A 23,355-nucleotide genomic window follows, 5' to 3' on the forward strand; every position below is an offset into this window, starting at 1 on the left:
TGTGTGTGTGTGTGTGTGTGCATCTGGCAGCAGCCCGGTGCTGTACATGTGGCAGTGTGAGTGGTTGGCTAATCTCCGCTCTCACTCGTTCTCTGTGCCAGCTCCCTCACAGAGCCAGCAGTGAGGGCCCATCAATCTCAGCCTCAAACTTCCCTTCCCTTCCATATAATCTGCCCAACATCTCCATACCCTATCATAAAACACTCCTACCCTACTCAGCAGCTCTGGAAACACTGTTGTCTGTTTGCTATTTCCCCATTTTTTTATTCAGTTCAGTTCAGTTCCATTTGATTTGATTTGGTTCTCTTTGATATGATTTTATTCCATTCAATCCAGTTCAGTACAAATCGCTTCAGTGTGATTAGATAAGATTAGATTTGATTCGATTCAGATCTATTCAGTTCACTGCTGTCTTTGCTTTTCCAATTATTTCCCAAACATTTTCCAAAATTCAGATCGTTTCCATTTGATTTAATTTGGTTCTATTTGATTTGATTTTATTAAATTGAAGTCAATCTGCTTTTTTTACTAACCCTGACCCACACCCACATGGGACCAGTCCATGGAAACTGATCATACTTGCACCACAGAACACATGAAAATTACATTGCATCATTCAAACCTAAAGATGTCATACAGCTAAATAAGCAAAAATGACTTCTCTTTGGATATTCCAGAATTCCAGGTATAAAGAGTGCATTGCTAATTTTTGCAAATGACTGTTCCAGATAGGGGATGTCCAATAAGGTATGGAGCCAGTGATGTATGAATAGGTTATGAGGGGGTAGTCAATGATGGAGGATGACTTTTGCAGTAGTTAAGCCAGCAAACCGTTTTTCTGGGATCTTTCTAGTATCTGGAAAATCTTGAATCATCATTAAGCAAATTAAGTTCAGTGAATACCATAGGGAAGTGCTTTTTAGTCAAAGAAGAGACACATAAAACTACCCCCTCCCAAAAGGCATAAGCTTTTGGGTAGTCCCACATAATATGCATAAAAGCTCCACATAATATGCATAAGAGTCCTAGAGACAAGAAGTACAGTAGGGGTGAGGACTAAACCTCATTAAGACAGTACACATAGTGCAATTATGGTCAGTGTAGCACACTACACAATGCAGTACTGGGCAGCATAACGCAATACACAGTGCAGTACTGGATAGTGCTGAGGAGTATATATTCATAGAACAGAACTGTTAAGCAGTTCACATAGTGTAGTGCTGGACAGCATAAAGTATACAGAGTGCTATTGGACAGTGTAAAAACAATACTGACCATTGTAATGGAGCTCACACACTGCAATAGTGAACAGTGTAAAACAGTAGACAGTGCAATACTGGGCAATACAGTGTAAAAGCAGTACACAGTGCAGTACTATACCATGTAAAAGCAATACACAGTATAGTATTGGGCATTATTAAGCAGTGCACAGTGTAGTACTGGTCATATACTGAATATTTTAGTGCTTCAGATTTTATAGCCAAAGCTGTCTATTTTTATAAAGAGCTTAGTAACTATATATCACATACGTGGTTGGGATGGAAGGCAGCATTCAGAAGACAGTTCAATTGTACCTTTATTTAATATGATACTTTTAAAATGCTTATAACTGAAATAAAAAAAAAATATATATATACTGTCCTCAAACGAAACACCAACACTTGTTAATTAATCCATTAAATGGCCAGGGCCTGCTGGCAGGACCAAAGTTTTATCACACACTTCTACAACCTAAAAATCGCTCAGCCAGTTTGCTGTAAAGACCCTGTATTACTGAATAAAAACCTGGGTATGGAACAACCTGGCTTTTTAGGGGGTTAATTTATTAGTTAACCTACTAGAAGTAGTGCACAGCATGCAGCAAACATGCTTGTTAGATGAATTCTAAAGAGGAACTCAATTGCCAGTTCCTACTAAAGCATGAGTAGACTGATAAATCAAGGTGATGAGTTAATTATTGATCTCAGTGCTAATGTGCTCTATTGAGGGAGGATCGACCTAATAATCTCTTGAGTATTGAACACGTTTGCAATGGCCCGTTGTTCTGGACTCCTGCTCAGGGGATTGTGGGAGCAGTAGTGGACTAAAACAGGTGGTGGGAGAGAAAAAAGTTAAGAATTTCAACTTCATTGAACGAAGTGAATTTTTCTGCCACCCAGTAACAAACATGAATAGTATGAATTAAAATTTTAAAATGTATGATAAATGTTTCCAAAATATATTTTGAAGGAGTTACTTTTTCATGTATTGTAATATAATACGTAATACACAGTACTAAATCAATACATTTCATACTGTGTATTCAGTTTTCAGCCATTACTACTTTACAAAGTATTTTAGCCAACCCCGTTTACATACTAGTATATATTATATAATATTAAAGTATAGTGTGGGCAAAAAGTTCACAGTGATACCATTCAGTTATTCTGTTCTGCAGTTTCTGTAAAGCTATTGCACATCATGGTCCTGATTTCACATGAATAACAGCATTGCAACAGTCTGTAGTTTAATGACCAGCATGTGGGTGAGTGGGAGCCAGCAGTTTGACAGTCTGTTTGTGTGGATTCATAACTCCAGACATGGGCTCTCAGTCCCCCTCGTGCCGTTACTGCTCCACACCCAGCACCTGACACCTGCATTATTGGCCCCTCTCTCACTCCCTAGTTGTTGCCTCAGGTCAGAGGCCCTCCCCATATCATACCCACTGCTCTGTCAGAGCTTGTTAACAGCAGACTGAAGCCTAGCAGTACTTGCCACAGTACTGCAGAAGAATCGTGCCCAAGCTCCATGTGTTTCCGGAATAAGGATGCCAATTAATACAGAAAGATGCGTCCTTAGAAGCTTGTGGATCACCTGCTGGTCCCTCCAGCTGGCACTGGACTCTCCTCAGTCTAGCTGGAAATTATGAATTATGAAAATGCATCATCCATGTGCATTTTAAGCACCTAATGAAAGTATAATTCAGCAGTGTTTTGCTGTATCATTTACATTATGTGGAAGTTCTGTAACCCCTTCAAATCACAGGCTTATTATGTGCTAAGGCTTATTATTCAGCAACTACAGGGGCTTCAATGCAAGTTGGTTGAGCTGTTCTTAGAAGTGTGTAATAAAGCTTTGGGCACAGCAGGCCATGTCCATTTAAGGGGTTAAACTTTATAAAGGATCTTCGAACTTGCATATCTCATTTACAAAAATAGTTCCTTAAAGTGAACAAATTTTTAGAAGGTTCTTTAACGAACCAAAATGCTAAAAGAATCCTATACTTTTAAGAGTGTGATATGCTTGTCTAAGTACCCTTCTCCTCCTTATGTCTTTCTCCTGCTGCTCCTCTCAGTTTCTCTTTCTAGATGCTTCTTTTCTTATGGTTGGTGCTTTCTTAAGGTTCTCTCACCATTGGGCATGCAGAAGCATCATTGAGGTGGCAGTGGAGGTCCCTGACAGCTTCGGCTATGGCCAGTAAAAGCCCTTCTTCTCTTCATTCTTCTCACTTTCTCTACTCTTTCTCATAGAGCTCCTCTGATTATGTCTGTACACCTTTAAAAATAAAAGCCCCAGAAAGGATTCTTTGCCCAATGCCATAGAGTAAATGTGTCAGGCTCTAGTCTTGACGCCCAAAACACTGCGCGTGTCAGCAAACTTCCTCATTAAACACACCTGATTCTGCTCATTAGCTAATCAGTAATTCAGAATGTTAGATGAGGGTAAATGTTAATCTCCACAGCACTTTGGCCTGTAAGGTCTCCATTTTGACATGCCTACAATAGAGCAAACACTTTTGGTTCCCTAAAAACTTTTCATTTGAAGGTTCTTATTTGTAGAAAAAGGTGTGTGAAGTGAAGTGTGAAGTGGTGTGAATAATCTTTCTGATAGTATAAAGAACTCATAATGTAAAGGTTAAAGAACTGAAAGTATAAAGAACTACATAATGTAAATGTTCTAGGAAGAAGCATTCATTTGGTAACAAACCTTCAAATTATGTGAAGGTTCTTGAAGCCCTTGTAACAGGTTATTCACACCCACAAATCTCCTTTTCAAACAGGATTCTTTAGGGAACCAAAAGTTGCATCACTCAATGAACCCTTTATGGCACCTTGAGACTGTATGTGCATTGCATGCCATGCGATGTAGTGGTGACGCTGGGGTTCAGCTGTGCTTAGACTGAGATGTTCTCATAAGTTCATTGTCTAATGTTTGCTGCTTTCAGCAGTGGAAACGGAGTTTACATGTGTGTCATAATGAGGCAGTAGAGGTCACTTTGGACTTCAGCTGTCATCAACAGAGTTCTTCTCCTCCTCATCCTTCTCTGTCTCTCATTTTCTCCTTGTTCCCCTCCTGCTCCTCTTGTTATTTCCTAAGGTGCTTGTAATGGTGAAAAGGTGGGGGGGGGGGCGAGTGGTAGAGGAGATAGCAAGGATTCCTGGCTTCTTTGGAGGCACACAGACAGGAATACACTCCATGCAGGGTAGAAGACGTATTTAATGATAGGTCACCCACTTATCTCACCATCACTGTCCAGATAACTCAGAAGATAGTTACAGCAGACCGGCGGCTGTGCTACAGCAGCTCACCATCTTGCACGGAGGGGCTACAACTCCCTCGCGCATGCACAGTCGTACAATACATGTAGGCAATCGTTACATGCTCCTACCAGTAGACATGTTGTATGATTGTTTCAGTGGACATAGAAAATGCCATGTCGTGACTTCAGCTATGTCCAGATGTAGATGTTTTTCTCCTAATGCATCTCTTTTCCTTTTTCTCCTCTTGCTGTTTATGCTCGCTCATGGTGCTCATCTTCTCATGTTTTCTTATGATGCTTTTACCAATAGACACTAAGTATGCAATGTAGTACTTGCACTATTGTAGAGGTGGACTTCAACTGTGGACTTCAGTGGACTTCAACTGTGGTCAGATAAAGATGTTCTCTTAATCCATATCACTTTCTCTCCTCTTTCTCCTCTTTCTCCCTCATAGTGCTCATTTTCTTATGCTTGGTACTTTCTTACAATGCTTTCACCAACAGACATTAAGAATGTGGTGTGGCACATGTGTCATGAGAAGGCAATAGAGGTCAATTTGCACTTCAGCTGAGGTCAAACAGAGCTATTCTTCTACTTACCCATCTCTCTCTTCTTTCTCCTCTTTCTCCTCCTGTTCTTCTTGTTCTTTTTTAAGGTGCTCCTACCAACTGACATAGAGTGTGCCATGTCGTGCGGAAGTCATGAGGAGGCAGTAGTGGTCACTCTGGATTACAGTTGTGGTCAAATGGAGCCCTTCTCCTCCTCATCCAACTCTTTCTCTCCTCCTTCTCCTCGTTCTCCTCCTGCTCCTCTCTCCTCTCTTGGTGTGGTGGGCCTGTGGCCCTGGGAAGGTTCCGTTCAGAAGTGCAATGAGATTAAGTCATGTTGGGGTGTTGAGGGAAAACACTGACCTCTCATCCTCCCTCTCCGCTCTGCCTTTCATTCTTCAGGCCATCTTTTTTCCTCTCTCTCCTCCTCCGGCCGCCTTTCTTCTTGCCCCTGCTGTCTGCCCCTGAGCCTCGTAGATTGTAATAATAGGAATAATGATAATAATGGTGACGGTGGCCGGGATGGTGATGTAAAGAAACATAATATTACAATAACAAACACACTCTGCAGCCAATGGCCAGGGACTGACCTCGACGATAATGCGTGTGTGTGCATGTGTGTGTGTGTGTGTGTGTGTGTGTGTGTGTGTGTGTGAGCAAGGGGAGAGCGGGGTTGCTGGCATGCTGTATATACGGTCACTTCCTCTCCAGTTTAAACAGAGCAGGCTGTGCTGGCAGCCTCCACTCCCCTCTCCAAATGGTTTGCATCATGTTTAAACCCCCCTGCCACCACCCCCCTCCCTCTCGCCCTCTCTCTCTCTCCCTCTCTCTCGTCCTCTCTTCCTCTCCCTATAAATCATCAAATATCTCAAACTTTATGTGAATCTGAAAAAAAGAGAGAGAGAGGGTCCTTTCTCCTTTTCTTTCTCTGCTGTAGGGGCATAAGAAAAAGCTATAAAACGGATGGAGGATCACTTTCCATTGTGAGCCGCCCTCCCCAGCTCTCAAGGCTTCACATATCACTGCCACACTCTGCCATCTCTTACCATTGCTGCCCTGGAAAATATCACAAGTTTCACCAGCTGAGAGGATCACTAGGGTCCTGAAGGACAGGTGTATCTCAGGGGGGCCACAATGTGGTGGTTGGTTTTTTCAGTGCATCAAAATGACTCCAGCATGTGCAGTAAAAAGTAATTCAGTTATTTTTGTTGTTTCACATAAGTGAAATAATAAGTAGTTAACATTACTTTTTTCACTAACAAAATGTAGCCACTGAGATCAATAAAATTAGATTTTCTTGACACAGTACATTTGTGTGGTTACCTGACAGTTAAACTAACATTAATTTCATTTTAGGCTAATTTAACATCGATTTAGTATTACGATCCATTTTATAAGAAAACTACCAAAATCATGTATTTATTTCCACAATCCTGCAGAAAAAACAACATGAATTCCTTATTGGTCTAGTGCTGGTCACCCAGAATGGTCATGCTGGTTCCCCAGCAAACCAGCATCCAAAGCACAACATAGCAGGAAGTTATTAAGTTAATGAGATATAGCATGATACCACTTTTAAACTTTTTTCCTGTATACTACAAAGACACTAAAGCCACCTTGGCTGATACTGATACAGATCTGCTGCTATATCACTATCTGCTATAAAATAGTGCATTTTGAACCATTATGCTTTAAAATGAGCTATTTTTAATTGAAACACTTCACTTAAAATGAGCATCTAAAACAGGTGCACAACTCTGGTCCTGGAGGGCCACTGCCCAGCACAGTTTGGAGGTTTCCCTCCTCAACACACCCACTAAACCTGGCAGTTAAGTCCAAGCTGTGCTGGACACCGGCCCTCCAGGACCGGAGTTGTGCACCCCTGATTTAAATCTGTCATGCTCAAGATACTCAAACCCAACTTTGATATTTCATGCTAGATTTGTTACATAATTTCATTGAAATCATTCCTTTTATACCTGATTTAGCACTTTATGCTGATATTAGTCTCAAATTGATGTGCCATCTCTAAAATCGATACTGCGGATCAAACCTGTAAATGCTTTGCTTCTTAATATAGATAGAATATAATAGATAGTGTTTGCTGTAGTGTAGTGGGTGTAGTGTGTAGTGGGTAACAACTCTTTCTTCTACACTCTAGACTGCGGTTCAATCCCCCACCCTGGGTAAGCACCCTACCCTATACCAAAAAGAGACCTTGGGCAAGGCACCTAACAATACTTTTACTATTTTTAACATTTCAAAATGATCTTGCAGGAAGTTGCTTGAACAGTGACATGTGTAGTTGGGCGTCATGCTTCCGCCCTGCCACACAGGGCTCTTGCAATGGTCACATTTAGTACCCTATTTCTAATGCTCAGTTGTAGAAAGTGATGGAACTCTCTTAACTTATTTTTGTAATAAAATATATACCCGATTCATTTATTATTAGTATGATCATAATCATTTATGATTATGATTAGTGTGGCAAGACAACTTTATTCTGATCATACTGCTTTATTGTTATGTGGGGTGGCCAGAGGAATAGCTTTGCTTCAGAATACGGTGGCACTTGACTCTGTCCTTAATGTCTATATGTGTAAATTGACACCACACTGTACTCATAAGCACACTTAACCCACTTTATGAAATCTGTTATTTATCCTCTGGCCACTCACTAGCTAACCTGCCTTATGCGGAATTGAGTTAAATGACAATGACAGCTGTAGAAGAGCAAGCTTTCATGTAAAATGAACTGAGTAATGAAACAAGGTTAAGTGTCATTTCACATGTTCAGATGTTACTTAGAAATATTGACAAACATTAGGAAACAATGAACAGGGCCCTCCTCCATGTGTACAGAGACAAAGACACATAGAGAGAACTATGAGCATGTGAGTTGTTCCTGTTGGCACTGAGTGTGTCATCCGCTGTGGGTGAGCCATCAGTCTTCTGATCAGGCCCCTCCCACTGTTTAGTCATATAGCCAGAGGAGTCATAACACATCACCCTACTCCCTAGGGTTACTGTCAGCCAGGCTGGCAGCTTGTCTGTGTATGTTTAGAAGCATGGGTGGGCATTCAGACAGCCCAGAGCAGCGAACTCTGTCATAACGAAATCGCTTAACTTTATATATAAGCTGCCTTTCACATATATGAACAGTTCATATTGAACCAATGCACATAGTCCAAAATGACTTAGAATACTTACAAAATCCCAGATCCAAAATCCCATTCACATCCTAAGTGACATTATTACTTGACACAATTAGTCATGTTAAATATTTTTCAGTATATAGAATGGAGGGTTTGACACCAAAACACCCTGAATGACTTAATTTACATCTTGAAGACTTAATTATGTAGATGTTCTGAAAAATCTGTGGAATCTCCCTTTATTATAGAGGTGAGTAATACAAAATTCCCATTGAAAGGGTTAAGAATATTTGAACTTCTGCAAAGTTATCATTTAAGAAGTGTTTCTTACAGCATTCAGAGATACAGGGTTTTGCTGTGAAAATGTTTAGAAAACAGGACTATACCATGAAATCATTTCATCACATGTATTACAGTTTTTCTCTGCTAAAACAAATTTAACAAAACTTGATATTCAACACTGTCTTAGCAAAGAATAAATGTCCTTTTGCAATTGTGTTAACCCACTCTCATTACTCTCAATCACATTTCTCAATCACATTTCTTAAACTTTTACAAACAATTGCACATTTTTCTCAATTGCTCACAGACTGTAATTGCACCCTGGAATGCAACTGAAGTTCAGGTGTATCAGAACTATAAACACATTCCACTGCATATCTCTCATTATGAACTGCTTACAAATGTTTTGCACAACACTATACACTTATCACAAATCTCACTATAATCCATCATGACATTTTTTCGAAGATAAAGGCAGAAAGTGCATAAGATCTTTGAGCACAGCGGTACAACCATTCCAGGACTTTTCACAACTCTCCTGTATCAGTGACAGAACAAGGAAAAAATAAAGTCAAAATGTCATTTTCCATAGAAATCAAAATATAGAATGAATTAAAGCAAATAGGATGAGACAGATACACACGTCTGATGACATACAAAGCATGTATACTGGTTTACTTTATGAAGTCTTATGTAACAGTAATGTTTTGTACTGACTGGCTACACTTGCCATCTTTCAGCCAATGAGCTTCAAAACAGCAACAGACGCATGAATAAAAAACAGCAGATACAGGTTGTGCACTGGTGCCTGCTGTATGATAAAGAAAACTAAAAGAACAAGAGAAGAAGTGGAGTGTAGGCACAGAACGGTAGATGTCTCTGGACTGTGTTGGGTCTGTGATACCTATTTGAAGTCATTCAAGATTCATTCCAGAGCTACTTCTTCCACCATACTCACCACTTAACACAATCCACGCTTTAGAGGATACATTGAAGAACATCAGAGTCAGATATGGCCAAAACTGGAGAACACATTCTAGAAGTTTCTAGAAATGTTTAGGAACACTGTTTGGCCAGACAGCACACTGTATGCAACATAGATCACTTTTTTGTGACCACATGGCGATGAGAGATAGGATCCTGCAGTTAGCTGTATGTATGTATGTATGTACAGTTTGTATGTATGTACAGTATGTATGTATGTATGGTATTTATGTATGTGTGTATGTCTGTATGTATGTTATGCATGTATGTACATACATATGTATGTATGTATGTATGTATGTATGTATGTATGTATGTATGTCTGTATGTATGTATGTATGTATGTAAAGATATATGTGTGCATGTGTGTATGTATGTCTGTATGTATGTATGTTATGCATGTATGTATGTATGTATGTATGTACGTATGTATGTATGTATGTATGCCTGTATGTATGTATTAATTTATTTTTTTATTTTTTTATTATTCTTACAAACAACATGTAAATGCTTAAAATGAGCATGCAAACAAGCAAGTTTATTTATATAGCAAAGCAGCTTTACAGAACAATCAATATTACAGAAAGAAAAAGAAAGATCCAGGTCCAAGCCCGCATGAGCAAGCCAGTGTGACAGTGGCAAGGAAAAACTCCCTAAAAGAGGAAGCAACCTTGAGAGGAACCAAGACTCAGAAGGGGAACCCATCCTCCTCTGGTCAACACTGGATAGCATTGTTAGTATAAAGTATTACAGTACAAAGTGGAGAGAAACAGTGGCTAATTCGATTAGTTTATGATTATGTAGCAGCAGCAGCATCTGAGGGTGAGGACTGCACACAGGTGGTCAAGCCGTTCCAGAAGGCTGGCGAGCAGTGGCACTCAATCAAGGTAGAAGAGGCAACAGCATCAGACACTGTGTACTTTGAATCACTTTTTTATTTTTTTTTTTAACACTAAAAATGCACAGATAATAAAGCCATTGATGAATAATTCAGTAAATGTATAGTAACATTTATTTTCATTGTCTCTAGTCTGCATGTCCTCGTTTTCTTTAGTCCAAAAACAGAGTCACATGATTATGAATTCATAAATCCATAAAATTCATATAATAGATGGACTTGAATTTTTCATGTAAATGTGTTATTTTAGGTGTATTTTACACAGCCAGAGGCTTTAAAATGAGCTAAATCAAGTGTTTGTGAGTGTGTGTGTGTGAGCAATCAGAAGCAGAGACACTGTGTCCTAAAATGTGTGCAAGCAAGCAAGGAAAATTGTAATATGACTGTTCATTGAATTGTTGTGCAAAACACCAGTGGTGGACAGTAATTAAGTAGATGTAATTCATTATTGTACTAAAGTAGTTTTTTGTGTAAGTACTTCCATTTCAGGTGACTTTTTACTTTCACTCCACTACATTTCAAAGTCACTGCATTATGTGAAATCTGTTGTTCTATTTGGTTTATGTGTGTATTAAAGCATAACATGTCAAAACGAAAGAAGCACAAAGCAAGAACACCAAATCAGGGCACAGCACACACTTTGTTTTGAGCTTGTTTTGACCTGTTAATTCATGCTGACCCAGAGCAGCACACAGTTCAACATCAGTGCAGCAGTGTAAATTTTGGGAGTGTCAATTCAACATAAATGATGGAACTAACCTAACTTTGTGTAAATACACCACAATATAGAAATATGTACATATGCAGTCATGACTGACGTGTCTTTTTTCTTTTTATTTTAATTTTACAAACACTTTTATTTTTTAGTAAATTTGTTTTGGCTAGTTTATGTTTATGAACAGAGACCTACAGATGCAATATAGTAAAAGAAAACTCATTCATGTATTTAAAGCAAGTTTCTACTAGACCTAAACTTGTAACTAAGTTGCAAATAACTCTTTAACTGAATCTTTGCTTGTTTCAGTAAAAAGTGATTTCAGAGCCACTTGGTTCTCCCTAATGGAAACTGTTTGCCTTCAGTGTTTTGTGCTTATGATAATTTTAATAGACATCAGTGTCAGACTAATTAATAACATTCTATTAATAGATTGGTAATAGATTGACACTGGAGTATTTCACTAAAATGAGTTAATGAAGCAAGAGTCTTACTATAAAAATTAAAATAGGACATTAGAGCCATAATTAATCTGTTAGTACTTTTACTTTCGATACTTAAGTACATTTGAAGGCAAATACTTTTATTCAAGTGGAGGTCTAAAGGGAGGAAGTACTTTTCTACATTTACTGGAGTAATATTTTACCTTGAGTATCTCTACTTTAACTCAAGTACATGGTTTGTGTACTTTGTCCACCACTGCAAAACACAGTGATAGCTCTCACAGTTAAATATACTGTACCTTCAGCCCGCTTTGTAACTACATAGTGCATCATTAACTCACCCATCAGTTGTCATTAATTGCTGACAGTAAGCATGGATAAAAGAAATTGTAATTTGATGACTGATGAATCAGATTTAGGAGTAGGTAAAATGTAACACCGTCGTATTAAGGTGTTTAACACAATGGCAACTTATTGAGATTGTAAACAATGAACAATGTGTATTTCAATTAACTCCATACCCCCTCCACCACACATTTTAAAATAGTAATTTCACTTGAGATGTTCAGTAACATTTCTTTCTGCTTTTGGATTTTTTTCTTTCATGAAAAAGGTGTGAATACCAAACAGGAGGCTGGAGATGAGCGTTTTTCAGCAGAGGTATGGTCTTTCTATGCAAAGACTATATACAATTGCTGACTTACCTACTGAGATGTTTGAGGGTTCTTTTAACTGCACATTGGATGCCACAGTTTGTTGACTTTGATTTAGGTTGGGCCTCCTTCTACCTTCTGGAAAATTACTTATGGGAAATTTCAGTTCAGTACGGTATATATGCCATGGCCTACTGTTTGGGACCCTCTGCCATGATGTAGCATTCTACTGACAAATAATCAGGCCTGAAGACCTGCATCATCTTTTGGCACTAAGTTGTTTTGCAAAAGTATGGAAAAATGAAAGAAGCAAGAAAATAGCTTGTTTCTGAATATGTTGGGATAAATCTCTTTTTGGTTGATTGGAAATGTAGAACTATCCATAAGACAAGAACAGTGTCTGTAATATTCTTAAACTCTGACACGTTCTAAAACTGTTTACTGTACAGTATCAGCAGACAGTACAACACGGACATACGGCACTAATGAAGGCTGAGTAAGTTCAAATTGATGTGTGTTAGCCGTTTTTAAAAAATGACCTCTGGATGGGCAAAAGTGTTCAAACAACTGAGAAAAACTGGAAATAGACACTCTTTCTGCTCCGATATCTTTTTAACACCAAATAGCAATGATATATTTAAATAAAGATGAATTATTACCAGCACTACCGCTGTTTATTGCTTAAAATTAAAGCTATGTGATCATGCATTGCGCATTACGCGCTCTGCATGGAGACTGTAGATGTAGCTATTTACTTCCAACATGACTTTTTAAAAGTAAGTTGACAAACAGTTTTCAGAAGTATTAGAGTTTGAAACTGCCTAATTATCATTGATCTTCATCCTGCGGTGTATCACTATACCCTGTAACCGGCCCATCCCTAATCAGAAGAGGTCCTAAACAAACGGACCTGGACGGATGAGCGGAGAATCAGAGAGAAAGAAAAATTTGGGACATCCCAAACGACAGCTCTGGGATTTTCCTCGCAGGCATAGATGATATCTCTATTAACCTCAAAGATCCAGTGATGTGCACTCATTGGTGATTTAAGTGTTTTTGTAAAACAAACAGGTGCGTGCATGTATCGCTTTCATATCTGATCGGCCGCTGATACACACCTTCATGCTCATTGGAGTGCAGTTTATGCATGTGTGCTGGCAGCCCCGCTAGCGCAGAATATTAAAGAAGTTTGCTAGAGGCTCTGGATCGATTTGGAATTTCAAACCACTGGGACAAATTATGGCCATTAATAACCTTTTTTATGTTTCTGCCAGGTATGATTAATTTATGATTTCCAAAAGCTCTCTCCCTCTTAAATTCTCTTTTTTGTCTTTCTCTTCCTCAAATGCCCCCCAGTGTGAGTGCCTGTGTGATAGAGCATGAATGAACGGAGACGCAAGTGTATGTACAGCTTGAATATACCTGTTCATTTGTATTTCAAAGGAAGCCCGGGTTTCCTCCAGGGTTAAATTCACTGACTGAACTTGCTGCTGTTTGGATGGGGATCAGATGAGAGCTTTTATTAGCACCAAGAGAGAGAAAGATACAGTCACACACACCTGAGGGCCTAGCTCAGGTGAGCCTTTGACTAGAGAGATAGCAAGAGAGAGAGAGAGAGAGAGAGAGAGAGCGAGAGAGAGAGAGATAGAGAGATAGAGAGGTGAAGTTTGTATCATGTATGTAGGGAGTTTCTCAAACAGCTCCGAAGCCAAACCAGCTGAAGACTATTGTCCCAGTTATAAATAAAAACTTTGCTGCATGTATGTCTATCAAAGAGAGTAAATATTAAAAAATATCTCAATGATTGAAAAAACATGTCACTTAATTATCATTAACCAAAGTCAGCTTAGAAAAAATCTTAAAGTGTAATCCAAAAGGACTTAAACATTAGAAAAACTCAAGTTCTCTGCCTGATTAGGACTGTGTGGGCATTTCACACAGTGAACAGTGGCATTGCCATGGCAACATAAAAAATCTCCAGGACAGCAGATTTTTAAAGATTTTGTTTTTTCTGTTTCAGATATTATTCAAAGTAGTAGTATTAAAGTAAAGTTACATTCAACCAAGATTGGCTGCAGTACCCAAGGCAGAAAGTGATCAGTTGCATCGTGTATTATACAACAGTTAGTTCCAATGACGTAGCTGTAAGTAAAATAGATCCCTATTCATTTGTAGTGCACTATGTGGTCATCATCAACCTACATCAGTATCCACCAGTCATATAAACAATCCAACTTTAGTTGCTTATGCAAAGCTGAAGCTGGCTTCTAATTCACAACTGTAGACACAGTAGTAACATAAAAACATTATGAGTGCACTGTGGGAGACTAGAGTGCCCTGAAACTCACTCTGGAATGTGTTTTTTTTATGATTTGGATACTAAAAGGAACATGGCCAACATACTCAGTACTGACATAAACTGCAAATAGTGGTTAATTTTAGGTCAGAGCCAATCTGAGTTGAGTTTTTTTTGTCTGTTTGTTATACTAACTGTATAATTTTGCTCAGTACTGAATTGCCTTACAGTGCAGCTAATCATTACCAAGCCTGTGGATCCCTGTTTGCATTTCAGGGCACTTTTGGCTATGTCAGCCAGTTTCCTCCGAGTGTCCAAATCATGAAATGGAATCCCCAAATGGTGCTGAGGGCACTACAATCTCTCCAGTGCATTTTTCATGAACATAGTAGGTGCCTATATCAACTGCATATATACCATTGTGCATTGTGAGTCTCTCATTGCTATGCAACAGACAGAGGAACATTATGTTGACATGGCTACTGAGTCAAAACAAAACTTAGAATCCCTGAATATTATGTCAAATGTGCAGCATCCATTGTACAAGCACTGTAACACTGTTGCAATCTCAGGTTTAACTCAGCTTTACTTCAGTACTTTCCGCATTAACCTGAATGTTGTTTTGTTCCAGCCAATCTGCAAATAATTTTGCAGCCCCAGCCCATCTTTGCTGAATTGCATTCTGTTGATTTTTGGCTAATTCCAGTTTGTTTAGTTGATCTGCATTCACAGCTGCTGACTGAAAGCTTGCATAGGCTTAGGGGCAAGGACAGGTTTAGAATTTAATGCAGTCCTGCTTTCACACAAATTGGATGCAGGTGAAATACTGTCTTCTAGAAATGATCTAAAGTGTTCAATAATTTTTGCATGTGGTAAAACAGAAAACAACTAGTGCTCCATGGAATTATAGAGTTGTTATATAGAACAAATGTGCTGTTATCACAAATAAAAGTGTGGCTACAACATTTCTCAACCAATCAGCTTGTACTGTTGGCACTGTTGTATGAAGAATGGGCCTTATTCACTGATTTCTTAAATTTGGTCTTGAGAAAGGTCCTAAGAAAAAGTCTATGTCAGATTCATGATGTGTTCTTAAACCACAGAATTGTTTCATCTTTGTGCTCTTTAGCGTGCATGGATTCTGTTCTTACCTTAGAACAAATCCCAAATAAGAAAACACTGGTCAATGTCAAGAATCTTTTTAGGAAGGGTTTTTGGAAGATGGTGATTGAGGCTCAATAATATTTATACCCTTTTACTCTATTCTTATTATTTAGTTAGACTTACTATTCAGTAATAAAGCTATTTATTATTCAGTAACTGCTATGAAACTAATTTGTAAATGATGTAGCTGTTAGAGCCAAAAACTGAAGTCTGACCCTACATGCAAATTCGTACAATTTGTACGGTTTGGACTGTTAAAAGAATTTTCTGATTGTGTTTCTGCAGAAGCTGACCTGTTCTTTCTCCCTGACTAGGAGAGATGAAGTCTTGGAGAGAATGGTTAGGTATGTATAAATTATTCATGTCTTTTCATCACATCTGCCCATCATTCCCCCTCAATTACACTGTGACACACACACACACACACACAGACATACACACTCACCCACACGTCTCTGGCTGCGAGCGAGCTGGAATGTGCCAGCAGTGAGGTCGAGCCATTTCTCAGTGAGCTGGACGAGCTCCAGTGCCCGAATGCTTCTGCACTTCATTCTGCGCTAATTGCCTGTGTCTGTTTTAGGTTATAACTTTGCAGCATAGCTGTGGTCCCACTCCTTCTCACTGCAATTATACCCTCGCTGAGATTGCACAGTCAATCAATAGACATGCTTTAATTAGCACAATTAAATGGGTGTTCAAGTGCTCATTTAGCAAAAGAAGTAATTAAAGGCGATCACTTAGAAAACCATGTGTGATTTGTGGCTGAATAAACATTATGTGTGAATTCAGTGTAAGAGAGGCCTCTACTGTAAGTTAGAGGGTCATGACCAGATCAAGACAGTGCCTCCAACAGTTACCCCACATGATCCCATTTTGAGTTTATAAACAATAATTAAACAACTTATTAGTAATGTTTGACTATTTCTATCAGTCCCATTATCATGAAAGGTTTACACAATGTGAAGGGCAGTGGGCTTTTTTTCAAACAAGGTAAATGAAAAAGCATGAATAAAAATAAATTTGCACTTGACGTCAGCATCTTCCAGCATGGTTCTCCACAAGAGTAAATCAAAATGACTTGTTCTTTTTTAGCACTCAGAAGTACATTCATCCAAGACACTAAGCATAAAAAGATTGACTAAATAAGTTTAAATGAATTGAAATAAAATTTTTTGTCATTTTTATCAGTTTATTTTGGTGAGTTTATTTTTGTTCACACAGTGTACAGAGCAACTATTTTTTGTGGTTTAAAAGAATGAAAATTGAGAGTTAAAAGGTGACAAAAAATATGACAGCAATGACATGACTACCTAAAACAGGTAGTTTTTAAGGTGTTGTTAGGCCATGGCTGTGGTATCTTAAGTGGTTGCTAAGGTGTTGCTTAGCTGTTGCTATGGAAAGCTAGGTGGTTGCTAAGGTGTTGCTTTGGTAAAGTCCTTTGCCATGTTATGGTGCAGTGAGTTGGTATATTGGTGCAGTGAGTTGGTATAATGTAGTGGGTAATGTCTTTGCACGTCATGCTGCAGTCTGGGGTTTGCCAAAGCAATTACTTGGGCAAGACTCCTAACTCTATGTGAACTATACAAATTGTAAGTTGCTTTGAATGAATGCTTTAAATCTGAACCCCAGGTTGCTAAGGTGTTGCCAGGCCATTGTTGTGTTATCCAGAGGGTTGTTAAGGTGTTGCTATGTTATCCCAGGTGACAGCTGATTTTGTTTCCATAGTAATGATGTGCATTTCAGCACAATTTATATCATGACCTGTGATTGGTTTTTACTTATCACTTAAATTATTTATGGTCTACTGAACAAAACATTATTTTGCATCGTGTTTGTCCAGACAAACTGTTTCTATAAATTTAAAAACAGCAAACCACTGCATATTTCTGCAATCATATTATTGTGTTGCTGTGTCTGTGCTTAACTTTCTTTGAAGATCTTTTCATATTTCTCACTGTATTCTGAGGTAACACTCCTCACTGTGAACCATTTTTCCTGATACATGTTCAGTACACGACAGTACTGAATACAGAAATTGGAGCCTTGTGAAAATGCTGCCTAGTCCATGCAAAGAAAAGAGTCAAATAAACATCTCACAATTCTTTCTGCATTTGGCTCTAGATCATGCTGTACTAAACAACTCAGATGTAGAGAAAGAACTTTTGCACTATGAATTTAGATGAACATTAATGGCAACACGTTTTTCTGAATATTGATGAATCTTCGGTGAGTGCGTCATAGGTTCTATTTAGCTTCTACACTATTTAGCTTCTTTGAAGTGTTCAAGTGTGCCCTCACAGCTTGCGTAATCTCCACAGAAAAGCACTGACAATCGGAGGAAATGCTCTGGGGCGGTCATACATAAGTCTATGGTGGCCATGCTCAATGTTAAGCATTGGTTAGAGAGGTATGAAGTTGGGGTGGTGTTTATTATGCACAATTAATCATCCAACAACAATACCTGCCCTCACTGATGCTCTTGTAGCTGAATGCAATCAAATGGCAAATCCTCATGGCAATATTACGATATCTAGTATAAATTCTTCCCAGAAGAGTAGGGGGGACTAACTCACTATTACTGCCTTTGATTTCAGAAGAAACGTTGGATGAGCAGGTGTGCACAAACATTTGGATAACACTGTTGTCAGAAGAAAAAACTTTGTGTCTCCAAAATAGTAACTTTAAAGGAAAGGGGAAAAAACTACTTTACCCTTAATGCAAGTAAATGGAACCAGACTTTTTTCCAAGTCATTTTGGGCCAATTCTTTTTTGTGCACTCATCATTAAATTTATGCACAATGTAAAGGATACCAGGCATTTTCAAATTATGTGAAAAACTGAAAAACTTCAAAAATTGAGATACGAGGTTTTCTTCTGACAACAGCGATTATATAGTGTGTTTTTCATTTGCCATAACAAAAAAACGTAAAACAGCCAGCTTATTACATCACTAATCCATAAGTTGGCCAGTTCTTTCTCCCTTAGAGGGAGGTCATGGTGGAAAAAATGACTCAGCAATGATATTGCCGAGCTGTTGTTTTTACTCTTAACTTTCTTTGAAGATCCTGGTCTCTGTATTCTGACAGAACACTCCACATTCTTAACTATTTAACCTGTTTATCTCCCCCACTGCATCATAACAAGCTGCTACTGGACCCTTGCACACATGCATAAAGATTTATTTGTGATTGGTGAGATGTTTGTGTAACTCACCTGTGTGTAGCCAAGACATGAGTGCTCCAGTTGCTCCAATTGCTGCAATGTGGGAGAAATTAACAGGTATTGGGTGAAAAAAAATAAAACGAGAGTCACACAAACATCCAACAAATCACAAATAAATTGTTATGCTGTACCAAACATGTTAGATGTTTATAAGAACATTCGCAGCATGAATTGTGGTTAAAGTTGCACTGCATGTGATTATTGCCAGTAGACCTGAATACTGTTGGACCTACTACTGGACCTTCAGACCCTTCAGTGAGAGCATCTTAGTTTCTAACAACATGACACAGAAGTAAAAAGATGTGAAAGTTTGGGTGCCTCTGGTTAAATGGCATGTTTTATTGATTTTATAAGTAAAAATAAGTATAAAGCATACATGAGCTAAGTACAACACTGATCACAGTGTATCACTCATGAACACATCCACTGCTGAGCTGACTGTTCAGTTCCATCATCCTTCAAACGAGTTTAGTTATGTTGAGATTAATAACTGGCTCATCACATTAGTTTATCAGTCTACTCAGGCTTTAGCAGCAACTTTAGCAGTGTTTTTTGAAGAAGCCATTCACTTCTTGTATGTATAATGTAACTATTCTGAATATTGTCTTTACAAAACTTGGACTGAATAGGGGTAGTTAATTTCTGTTTTCTAAAGGGTTCTGTATAGCACCAAAAAGCATTCTTCTATTGCTAGAATAATGCTTTTTGGTGCTATATAGAGTCCTTTTTAAAAAGGTTCTATATAGAACCATAAACAATGCATTCTCCATCAATCTGAAAAACTCTTTTATAATGCAAAGAACACTTTAATCATGCAAAAGGTTCACTGAGTGTTCATGATTCTATACTATATTCTTTACTAAAGAAGCTTTATTTATAGAGTCTTTTTATAGAGTGTACATAACCACAAGTTTTGGAGAGTGTTGCTAGAAGAGAGCCTCTGCTGTCAAGAACATGTAAACTCCATCTACAGTTTGCCAGAGTTATTGAAACTTTCAATGTGACTGTGTTCTTTGGCCAGATCAAGGTAGAGCTTTTTGACAATGCATGGGTTGGTTTCACGTAGGCACTAAGAAAACATTCTGAAAAGTACCTCCTTCCTTTTGTGAAGTATGGTCATGGATCTTTAATGTTGCAGGGCAGGACAACTTGTTCAAATACATGGTTTCTTAGACTCCATCAAGTACCAGCAGATTAAATCATAACGTGCCTCAGACAGGAAGCCTAAATTGACCATGATTGGATCAAACATCACCCAAAACACACCTCAAGATCAACACAAAAATGGTTCACTGACCACAGATTCAAGGTTTTGCATGACCACCCCAGTCACCTTACCTGTGAAATGAGCTGAAGAGTAGACTCAGATCCTTTGCCATGTGCTCTCCAGTCTGAAGACTGAAGAAGACTGCAGAAAGTAATAGATTTGAGAAAATCTACTTATTTCATTATGGGTTTGTTTCTTTCAATCATTGTATTTCAAATAAAGGTTAGATTGTTGTTAAAATTTTGAATGGAAGATCAAAAGCAAACACAACAAAGAGCATTTTTTATGGCCCGTTTTGCTCATGTTAACCAGGGGTGCCAAATTTGTGAAGGACACAAATTCTACTTGTATTCCATAGCATTCCACCCCTGTGCATGTGTCTAGCATATCTGAGGTGAACTGTGTGCCTGGGACTAGCCTAACAGCGAGTGTGCCATGTGGCTAATGGAAAGATCCTGACCCTGAAACCCTATCTAACTGGGGTTCGAGCCCTGGGCTTGGCTTTAATAAAGCCCTGTTTTTACTGCGAGAGCAGCACCGCGTGTTGCATGTGGCCTTAATATAGCACATTTGTAGACACACTCCACAAGATGAAAGGAATCACACCCCCCATTTAAAGTAAGTGGTGTGTGATTTGTGAAATAAGTGGTAAGGTGGTTCATGTGGTCGTGTTTACTCATCCACCAGCATATTAACAGCCAGAGTAATACGGTATGGAGAGACTTTTTCCATTTCCCTTTGAAAGGTGGACAAAAACATGCTGGAACACAGCACAGCGACTAATAGATAGTTTTAGTGAGGCTGCAAACATATGCTTGAATACCAATTATGTGTGGAACAACTGATTATTACAGATTATTACAGCACAATAAAAACCACCCCATAGCAATTACATTTCACATTACTGGTTTAACACAAGCTCAAATCATTTGCTGCAGACATTTATAAATGTAGACTAGCAAGAGTTAGCATGGTAATGGTTCTTATTAGTACACAAGCCTGTGTTAAAGTGTTTAATTCATATGGAGATGGTTATCAGACCTTGACTTCCTCGCTCGCTGACGTTATCTTATTGGCCATGGAGAGCTTGCAGAAGTGCAGTTTCTCTATTTATTAGGAGGTGGCAGTGATAAGAGCTGAGTGGAAATCTACATTTTGTGTTTTTTCTCCCTGGCGTCATGGTCATGTCACTCTGGCTTAGTACAGCATGCCAACCCAGTTCCCTCAAGCACTTACACAACCAGCTGCAAGGGCAGGTAACTGGCCACCCACACATAAAACAGCTGTGCATGAGTCAGCTCTCTCTCTCTCTCAAGTTATTTTAAAAAACTTTATTGGCATGATCATATTTATATGGACAGACTGGAAGGCTAAAGTGTTTAAGTTTGTTTGTTATAAATCAGTCTCATAATCATTTAATGAACTCACAGTTAACATTTAATTTTACACATTGTCATATTATATTGTTATATTGAACTCTTGTAACATCATTGTTTTTGTTTGGTTTTTCTTTTTGCTACACCATTAAAAAAAAACATATAATATATTATATAATATATATAATATATATTTCCAAATTTACTCAAATATATTTTTCCCTATAAAGTTATCATTTTGAAGATTTCAAATGTTTTGCAACCACAGTGATGATATATAAACTGTATTGTTTTTTTTTCATACATTTAAAGTCAACGTGAATCAGAAGTCACAATGTCCTTCTATACTCTCACAAATAAAGAGTTCATTCAATGGCAAAACAGAACCACTTTAGGTTCTCTAAAGCAGTGATAATCAAATCAGGCCTTAGGTACCACTAGATGATCTGTATTTTTGCTTTATTCCTAGATGTTGGAAGTTTAGATCAAGCAAAAATGTGGGCCATCTGGGATCCTCAGGGACCGGCCCAAGAGTCACTGCACTCTTAGAAATAAAGGTACTGTGCAGGTATATTTTTCTTAATCATTGTTTTCAAACATTGTAAATGTTAAGGTACAACAACTATTTTAAGGTCCAACTGTGCACCTTAAATAAGTTTTTCCCTGTGGGAACATACAAATTTGCACCTTTTATAACCTAATGTTTTTAAAATGGAACAATAAAATAAAAGGCTGCAGACGAGGCAGGATTTTTGGAGTCACTACAATTTAAAAAAAATATTTCCAGTGAAATGTGATACAATTATGTTCCCCTTACTAAAAGTACTGAACATGTACCTTTGAAGGTACCACCCCAGTAATGAGGCGTACCACCCCAGTAATGAGGAGTACCATCCCAGTAATAAGGCGTACCACTCCAGTAATAAGGAGTACCATCCCAGTAATGAGGCGTACCACCCCAGTAATGAGGAGTACCATCCCAGTAATGAGGAGTACCACCCCAGTAATAAGGAGTACCATCCCAGTGACAATTTGTCCCTTTTTCTGAGAGTGTGTCCCAAGGATCATTTCTATTACAGAACTGTTGTATGTTTTTTCAGACCACCAGGGTGAAGAACCTTTTTAAAGTTTAAAGAACATTTGCAAAATAAAGTCATTCTACTATGGCTTCACTCAAAGAACACTTTGTGACAACTTTTTTTCAAGAATGCACCACAATGTATTTCCGAGTAACAGTGCAATATCAGGCAGGGTCTGGGAGCTAGCTAGGAGGAAGAAGAGGAACAGGATTTTATTAGTGAATTTTATTGGTGCATGGGGATGTAATCAATAGTTAGAAGATGTTTTCTGGGCAAACAAAAGCCAATACATTTTAATCAAACAAGAATTTTGCCACTTAAGTGATGTGATAAATTCCTCCCTTATACTTTTACTTTTGAACTATTTTATACAATTTTACACTTTTTAACTAAAACTACTAGTCTTATTAATATTACATTACCAGTGACCTGATCCAGTTTCCTCCAAGCTATGGCATTACTGTGGGAATGTGCTATCCATCTATCTATCGCTCTGTCTCTTTCATTTTTCTCATGGCATATCTGAGTGACACTGATGCAGACAATGTTTGATTAAATGGTAGCAGTGCTTCATTTCATAAGCACACAGCACCTGTGTGCTTATGAGTGTGTTTGTGTGTGTCTGTGTTGGGGGGAGGGGTGGGAGCGGCTCACAGACAGACTCCTGCTGCACTAGTCTAGCCTCTCTGTGGCTACAGGTGCTTCACATTACCGCTCGTAAAACTCATGGAGAGAGAAAAATTACAGCCACAA

General features: G+C 38.4%; 1 long non-coding RNA gene across 1 annotated transcript in view; it reads left to right on the forward strand.

The window, feature by feature from the left end:
• LOC119265769 overlaps positions 1 to 23,355 on the forward strand; it is a 174,428-nt gene that overhangs the window by 84,968 nt on the left and 66,105 nt on the right. The window contains exon 3 of the long non-coding RNA XR_005131724.1: positions 15,944 to 16,002. This is a non-coding gene — a long non-coding RNA (uncharacterized LOC119265769). The remainder of the gene's footprint in view (positions 1 to 15,943; positions 16,003 to 23,355) is intronic.

The sequence above is a fragment of the Pygocentrus nattereri genome, chromosome 17 (genome assembly GCF_015220715.1).
Source record: "Pygocentrus nattereri isolate fPygNat1 chromosome 17, fPygNat1.pri, whole genome shotgun sequence".
NCBI lineage: Eukaryota > Metazoa > Chordata > Actinopteri > Characiformes > Serrasalmidae > Pygocentrus > Pygocentrus nattereri.